This window comes from Delphinapterus leucas, chromosome X (genome assembly GCF_059928025.1).
Source record: "Delphinapterus leucas isolate spDelLeu-1000000601 "Yukka" chromosome X, BTC_Dleu_Yukka2, whole genome shotgun sequence".
NCBI lineage: Eukaryota > Metazoa > Chordata > Mammalia > Artiodactyla > Monodontidae > Delphinapterus > Delphinapterus leucas.
The window spans coordinates 71,040,473-71,049,052 of record NC_143150.1 but is presented as its reverse complement, the minus strand read 5'-3'; the positions used below and the strand labels follow the sequence as shown (position 1 = coordinate 71,049,052).

Here is an 8,580-nt window from a genome sequence, read left to right as displayed (position 1 = left end):
TGAGGCCTTCATCTCCAGAGACAGCCAGACAGCAGCCCCTGGACCGCTTGGTTCTGGCCCTGAACAACTTTGTCATCTGACTCCTGTATGCCATACAATCATCATTTTCTGTGTGAGCCATAGAATAAAATGGCTGGGAAGCTGTGTTCCAGTGCTCATACTTAGGACTGAACTTGTCATCTCATAGGGAAAGAAGATTTCCAACATTACTAGATCATGCCAGATTTTTTACAATGCGGTCATGCTAATTTCTACTCCTATCAACAGTGTTTAAGTGTTCCACATCCTCATCAACATTTGATATTAACAAAGTACAAAATTGTTGTCAATCTTGTGATAGTGAAATGGTGTCTCATTGTAGATTTAATTTGCAATTTCTTGATTAGTAATAATATTAGTAATCATATTGAGCAGCTTTTCATATGCTTGGCCTTGGGGATTTTCTTGTCTATGAGGTGTTCATTTAGTGTCTTTTGCCCATTTTCCCCTTGGGTTGTTTGCATATTTATTTGTGGAAGTTCTTTATGTATTCTATAATTTAATTCTCTGAAGATTTCATGTTACGTAAATATCTTCTAGTTTTTAGCTTGCCTTCACTCTTTTTATCGTACCTTTTAATGAACAAAAGCACTCCTTTTTAATTTTTCACAGCACTTTATTATGAAAAGTTCCATACAAGAAGATCACGGGACTTCCCTGGTGGCACAGTGGTTAAGAATCTGCCTGCCAATATAGAGGACACGGGTTCAATCCCTGGTCCCAGAAGATCCCATATGCCACGGAGCAACTAAGCCTGTGCGGCACAGCTACTGGAGCCTGTGCTCTAGAGCCTGCGTGCCACAGCTGCTGACGCCTGCGTGACTAGAGCCCATGCTCCAAAACAAGAGAAGCCACTGCAATGAGAAGCCCGCGCACCACAATGAAGAGTAGCCCCTGCTAACCGCAAGTAGAGAAAGCCCGCGTGGAGCAACAGAGTCCCAGCGCAGCCAAAAAAATAAATAAATAAATAAAAATTTAAAAGAAAGGAGATCACAAGATCATCCGGGGAAGTTGAGGGGGTACTTGCTGATCATGGACCATCTTCGCTCTCACCTGATGACCTTGCTTCCCATTTCATTGGGAGTATACAGGCAATCAGAAACAAACTTCCCTCATTCATAAATATTTTTCTCTATTTTGGATCATTCCTATCAGCATACAAGTATGTTGTCGTTTCTCCCAATTAAAGAAAACCTTCTTTTGATTCCAATTTCCCTTCAAGCTACACCATTTTTCTCTGCTCACCTTCACATAAAAACTCCTTAAGAGTCGGTGTATACTTGCTGTCTCAAATTCCTCTCTTGTCATTCACTCTTTCTCTCCTTTCCACTTAACAATTCTCTATTGAGGGCTTACACGGTACTGTTCTAACACATGGTGCTGTTCTAACACATGGTGCTACATCACTGAGAAAAACAGATGACGTTCCTTCCCTCAAGAGCTTACATTTCTGTCATAGGCCTATTGGCAATATTTTCTCAGTCTTCAACTATGTCCATTCCTTTGTTGTTGGAAATCACTTTCCTGGACCCAGTTTCAATCTTTATTGGTTGCCTAGAGTGTTGCTCCTAGAACACTCCTTTACCAAACCCCTAAGTGGGATCTTCTGCTTCCTAGAACTAATGTCTTCATTGTTCTTGGTTTACCACAGTGTTTTGATGGGACTCATTCTCCAGGTACCATGGGTGATAATTTCTTTTAAGACTCTGCATGAACAAATATTACCTTTAATATTACCTTTAATTTCATGCTTATTTGATAGCTGATACATAATTTCAGGCTGAAAAGTTTTCTGACTTTCAATGTCACTTTTGAGAATGCTGGTACTATTTTGCATGCCATTATGATTCCCAAGCCTTTATGTATGACACATTTAATTTTTTTACTTACATATATTTTGATTTATTACATCGTAAAATTAACTTTTTTGTTTTCAGTACCATGAGTTTTAACACATGGACAGGTTTGTGTAACTATCACCACAATGAGGATACAAAACAGTTCCATCAGCCCCCAAATCTCCCTCATTCTGCTGCTTTGTAGTCAAACCATCTCCCCCATCCCAAACCTCGGATAACTGGTGATCTGTTTCCCATCCCTATAGTTTTACCTTTTCCAAATATTATACAAACACAATCACACAGCATGTAACATTTTGAGACTGGCTTCTTTCATTTAGCATAATGCATTTGCGATTCATCCAAGTTGTTGCCTGTATCAAGAATTCCTTCCTTTGTATTGTTAAAAAATGTTTCATTTATGGATGTATGGTTTTATTCGTTCATCTGTTGAATAACATCTTGATTGCTTTCAGTTTGGGGTGACTATGAATAAGGTTTCTATTAACATTCTATTAACATTCATGTTAACATTCTATTGACATCCATAGTGTGCACTGGGAAGCGAGTTCCTGTGATGGCTGTCTCCAGCCTGTAGTTAGCTTCACTCTCTCCAGAGTGTCTGCAGGGACACATGACCTGGAATGACTGTTTCTACTGGTCAGAGGCAGGTCCAAGGTCTAAGCTAGCTCTGTTTCCTCGAAGTGCACACACACTCATTGGTAATGGCCTCAGCTCAGTGGGGAGCAGTGCCGGAGCAAGAGGGGCTAGAACATAAGCCTGGTACAGGCTGGGTGGGGCACTGGGTACATTCTAGGAATCCAGCCAGAGGCCTGGGCAGCAATCAAGCCCACCTTCTCCAGGGAGGGATTTGAAGGGAAGGATTAAGTCCCACGAACGTTCTTTTCTGACCCTGAGGTCTGTGACTGTCCCATCCCACCTGTGGTCTGTCCACCTGAGCTCATGCCATGGACTCTGGAAGGGAGCCAGGGTGAGACTATGGGGGAAGGGTGGACCCAAGTGCTCCCCATTGTCCAGGTGCAGTCACTCCTTACTTCCCATCCTCACTGCGCCCATCCTGCCCCCGTCCCGGGTAGCTCATGTTGGGTGGCCTCATATATGGGTCCCCTGATTCTAAGATGAGCTACTCTGAGGAGCCACCCTTCCCAATCTCATTCCATCCACACCCACAGTAGTTGTCAGACATCATAGGATCACAGAGTAGGATCGAGAGCCACCTCCAGCGAATCCAACATTTCGAGCATCCCGACACCCTGTGGTGGGGTTTGGTGACTTCTGCATCATCCCCCTCCTATGTTTTGGGAATTTAACGACAACCCTTGAACAAAACAGATCCGACCCTTGCTTTTGCTCATTCAATGCCTTACAGAACCTGGACCAGCCTCTACTCCCTTTACTCCCTGAATCACATCTTTCTCCCTCAAGGGAGATTACCCCTGATTACATTTATTCACACACAGGGACAGACAGCCACCAACCTTGAATGGCCAATCTACCATCATACCCCCTTTTGTGTAGTAAAACTCCGGTCTTTCGGGAAGGGTGTCAGGCAGAACCACCCCTGCCTCACTCAAACACAAATCTGTCCCTCTGAGTCTCAGGCTGGTACAGCCCTGGGTCCTGGCTGAGGGAAGGATGTGCTCCCCAACCTCGAGTGAGGGGGAAATCGAACATGGAGTTCAGACTCAATCTCGTGTGTCCTAAAGAGGCAGTCTGGGAGATTGAGATGGGACACGAAAATATCATTTCCAGGAAAATCTGTGTCATGGGGCTGGTGGAAGAGTATTTGACGGGGACCATGCAACAACACAGAGCGACTAACCACACTTGCCATAGAACCTGACGGGCCAATTTCCACTCAAGGGTATACAGACGACCCGGCTGGAGGAGGGTGGTCAGCTGGCTAGGACAGGGAGGATGTGAATGCTTCCAGATTGGAGCTCTGGAAGGGGGTCATGAGTTCCTGCTGATGGGAAGGGTGAGTGGCACAGATGAATGGGAACCGCCAGACCCCAAAGGAGGAGGGGGGTTTGGAGAGAACTAGAAGAGGGCCTTCGGGGGAAAGGGAGGACGTGCCAATGTGGCCAGGCAGAGCACACACAGGACCCAGACCGCTGGCTTCACTGCAGGGATGGTAGCAGAGGCTGGCGCAGAGGCTGGCCCAGAGTCCCCACCACAGGATGCCAGAGATACCGTTCTGGAAAAGGCTCTGACGTGGAACAGCGCCCCGCCCCAGGCCCCTACAACGACCCCGACCCCGACCCCTCCAGAGAGAAGGCAGAACACAGAATATGAGAGGTACTTTAATTGGAAACTGCTGTGAAACTGGGGCCGGGGCGGGGGCAAAACAAGGGGGAGAGGAAGCCCTAGCTGAGGCAGAACAGGAGGGAACGAGCTTGGCCACAGCTCCAGGGCCCCAAAGGTACCAGCTGCTCCTCTTGCAGGAAGACGCTGGGCTCAACCTGTGAAACAGCAGAGTCAGGGAAGAGCCTCAAGCCAGGCCAGCCCCCAGCCCTGCTCAACAGCCAGGACTGTGGGAAGGGGTACGGTGTGTGTAACAGTCACTTCAAAGGGTCTGCAACTTGTCAGCCAGGTAGTGCATGGCGGCTGCAACACGGACAGGCATTAGCAGGTGCTCCAGACACAGGGATATAGAAGCCTGTCCCCCATCCACATGAGGAACTGCCTAGCCCTGAAACCTGAAACCCCTCCAGACCCGATGCAAAGAGCTCTGGACCTGATCACTCCCCACCACCCAAACTGAATGTGGAACCGGTTCCTAAAGGGAAACAAAATGTGCCAGCAGCTCTCATGCTGTGGGCCGTGCCACAACCACTCAGAACTTGTCACACACACAAACAAACAATCCAGCAAGAACCTTAGAAGCCACACCAAGCAGCAGTTCAAGGGAAAACTCAACGAGGCATCTCTAAAAGTCCTATCAGAAGGACATTCCCTAGGACTGGTCTGGTTGTCAAAGTGTGCATGCAGTCCAGACAGTACTTTGTTATTTGTACACATGCCCAGTTGTACATGCACAGCCGGCTCCAGGGCCAGGCCTGAGAGGTTCTCCTCCCCACAGGGATGTTGGTCCCTGCCAGGCCGACTGAACGTGCAGCCCACCCCCACACCAGGTGCCCACCTGGGATCTGCACTATGACACCGCTCTCCGGCCCTGGTTCCTCATACCAAGTTGCTCCTTAAGTTCGTCTACTTCTCTCTCTAGCTCGAGACACTAGGCCAGCAGGCAGAGGAGGAAGAGAAATGATTACTATACTCTGGCCTCCTCTCTCCTCCACCTTCTCCTCTCCCCTGGGCCCTCCACCCAAAAGCCGGGTGGCCTGACTGGCAAGGGCTCCTCAGTGGAAAGGAGGTGGGCTCCCTCCGTGGGGTACGTGATGGGGGCAGGGGAGGGGGGCGCCCACACATGTCAGCTGAACTTGGACCCAGATCCCAACCTCGGTTTGGGCCTGCATTTCCAGGATGCAGAGGAAGCATTACCCAAGGACAGCAGGGCGTTCCCAGTGGCTGCTGCTGCGTTTCCGGTCTTGGGGGATGGTCAAGTGGCTCCCGGTCACCTGAGAGGGAAAGGACACACAATCCAGCTTCCCAGGCTCCCAGTGAGGTGGAAAGGGCCAAGCGGGCTCTAAAGTGAGGTGAGGCAACACCACCCTCTGCTGGCAACCAGCCGCCCCTGCTCTGCCCAGCAGCTGGAACCTTGTCTGTGGGCCTGCTTCCCCTGTTCCCCGGGGGCAGCGATTTCGCCATTGTGGTCCGCAAACAATGTGGCTCTGGATTCGACCCTCCCAGAGCTGCAGCCACAGCCAGCACGTGGGAGAGCAATGTGGCCGAACAGGACTTAACAGAAAAGGCTGTTCCCCTGCAAGTCTACACCCGGAGCAGCTGTTTGGGGCACTGCCACCGATCACCCCGGCCGCACAAACCCCACACAGAGGATGATGTGGCTCAAGGCCAGCCCTGCCAGCACCCCGTCTCCTGTGGGAGAAGCTGCCTGGGAGCAAGGCTGTGCCCCCAGCAGAGACAGAGGCAGAGGTTCCTGTCCTCAACCCCTCTTCCCTCCGCTCACATCAAACCCACGACACTCACCTGAGGGGGCAGGCCCCCTGGGCATGACTTGTCCCTGGTTCAGGGCCAAGGGCTCTGAGTTTCCTGGATCTTGGGGGCCTCTGGTGTTGACGTCGCCACTGCTGGCTTTTCTACGATGCATGCGCAGACAAGATGTCCCTGGCCTGTGAGTTAGCAGCTGAAACAAAAATTTCTCACCGATTTGGACTAAGGAAGTGTGTGTGTGTGTGTGTGTGTGTGTGAGAGAGAGAGAGAGAGACAGAGACAGAGACAGAGAGAGACAGAGAGACAGAGAGAGAGACAGAGACAGAGAGAGACAGAGAGAGCGAGAGAGAGAGAGATAGAAAGAAAGAGAGAGAGAGAGAGAGAGAGAGACGGAGAGAGAGAGAGAGAGTTGTGTGATTCAGGCCAGGGTGAGGCAGGGAATTGGGAAGGGAATTGAAAGGCTGATCTCATTAGCACTTTCTCCCTCTGTCAGCCCCAGGCCAGCAGGCAGAGCTGATCTAGGGACAACAGTGGGACACTGAGAAAGCCCAGGCCCCGTGCAAGGAAGGTCTGGGGAACAGCTAGGAAGTAGGATTCGGGAAGCTGGTGAGTCTAAATACTGAGGCTTTCCGGGGAAGCTTTTAAGGGATCCCCCGACCCAATTCAGCTACCAGCCCTCCCTTCCATCCCAGCCCAAGTCTCTCAGAGGAGGCTGGAAAGAGGCCAAGGGTGGAGAACCGGGCCCAGGACACCCGACGTGCTACCTTAATGTTTGTCCCTAGGAAAAGGAGCCCGATCTGGCATCGTAATGACCCAGTGACCGAGGGGCACCCAATGCTGACCCCTGAGGGGTGGACAGAGGCAGCATGGGTGAAGACGTGTGCCCTGGGTGCTGTGGGGGGGGAAGAGTGGGGAGAGAGGAGGAGCATGGCCTACTCACTTGGCCCTTTGGGGCTGGGTCTCTATTTGGGTCCTTATCTTCTCCCGCCACCGCCTCAGACTCCCTTGCCCACCTGACCACGGATTTCTTCCCAGCGCCGGTGTGCTTGGACTGTTTGGTTCCCGAAAGGACTAAGGTGTAACTCTTGGGTCTCCCAGGCTGCGGAATACCAGAGATTGGGGGCAAGGTGGCAGGTTCCACGGGAGTTGCCGAGATTCGCTGCCCCCGGGAATGGAAGGTTCCCCCCAGGGCAAGTCTGGATGCTGCCCCGACGCATTTCTTCTCCTGGGCTCCGTTCTTCTTAGGAGTGACCCGCGGCAGGCCATCTGCAGCAGCAGCAGAAACAGAAGCAGCAGCAGCAGCAGCAGCAGCAGCAGCAGCTCCCGGGTAGCTGGGCTTGCTGCCCCCCTTCCCCCACAGCACGCTCTGCATTTTCTTAGGGGAAGAGATGCCCTGCTCTCCCACGCCCTGCCTTTCCACAACCGAAGAGAGTCCTCGCGGAGCCGAGGACAGGGAAGAGCCTGTCACGTGAAGGAAATTCTCCCTGGCTTGGAACTTCGAGTGTCTGGGAGTGTCCCCAGGATCCTCGGGTCTGCTGGGCTTGGCCTGGCCTCCTCCTCTGGGGTAAGTGCTCACCGTCATCAGCTGTGTCTCACTGAATTCATCTGAGGACTCGGAGTCGGACAGCAGCCAGGCCAGGCCTTCCGCGGAGCGCTGCTGGCGATCCGCAGCCACGTTCAACTTACGGTTAGTGCCTCTCTTAGGGTTCCCCAAGGCCCGGCCCGCTTCAGGCCTCCCGAGGTGGAGAGGGCCGGCTGGAGCCGTCGGCCCCTCCCCACAGCTCTGGCCGCGCGCTCCTCGACCGCCGGGACCCGCCTCAAGGTGCAGTGTCCACACGGTGGACACTTCGAAGGCGGTGGAGCTCTCCGGGGACGGGTATCTGCGGACGCCCAGCGTGTCCTGGTCGGTCAGCTGCTGCAGGTTGGCCTCCTCAGACTCCTCGATCAGGTCCAGGAGGTCCCTCTTGTGGTCACCTGGGGAGCCAGGTCGGCCTTTGCGGCCCCACAGCACCGGCCCTCGCGCTTCCAGCATCTCCCGCTCCGACTGGAAGCCCTCGGGGTCCGGGAAGCCGCCTGCGCCCTCGCCGCTCCGCGGTTCCCCAGGCTCGGGGCCTGGGTCGGGTCCCCGTGGGACTGCAGGGCCGGCTGGGCGGACGCCGGCCCGCTCCCTGCCCTTTGGGCCGAAACACATTCCCCACACAGACACCTCATCCGGGGAGCTCATGTCGCGACCCGGGCAGCCCCGGAACCGGGGCGACGGTCGATGGCCCGAGTCGCGGTCACGGTCTCGGCAGGCTAGGCAGGCGGCGCTTAGAGGGCAGCGTCATCCACCTCACGCGCCACACGAGCTCGCCTCAAAAGAAAGGACGCGCCACTTTCAGCGCGCCTCCCACGCCCGTGCCGCGGCCTCCTCATTGGTCCGACCCCGCCAACCAGCGGGCGCCTTGTTCGCCCGCCCCCTCGAGGCGTAACCAATGGGGTCGAGGGCCTCTGGTTTGCTCGCAAGCCCGTGGGCGGTCCGGGCAGTTGGCTGGTGAAGGGGATGGTGGGAGTGCTTCCCTCTGTCAAGTTCTGGGCCCGCCTCCTCCTGTCCGGCCTCCCCTTTCCGGTT

General features: G+C 53.4%; 1 pseudogene; it reads right to left on the bottom strand.

Moving 5' to 3' along the window:
* Nucleotides 1-6,516: 6,516 nt before the first annotated feature.
* On the bottom strand, nt 6,517-8,193 carry LOC115802495 (uncharacterized protein CXorf49 homolog pseudogene; annotated as a pseudogene).
* Nucleotides 8,194-8,580: the final 387 nt, after the last annotated feature.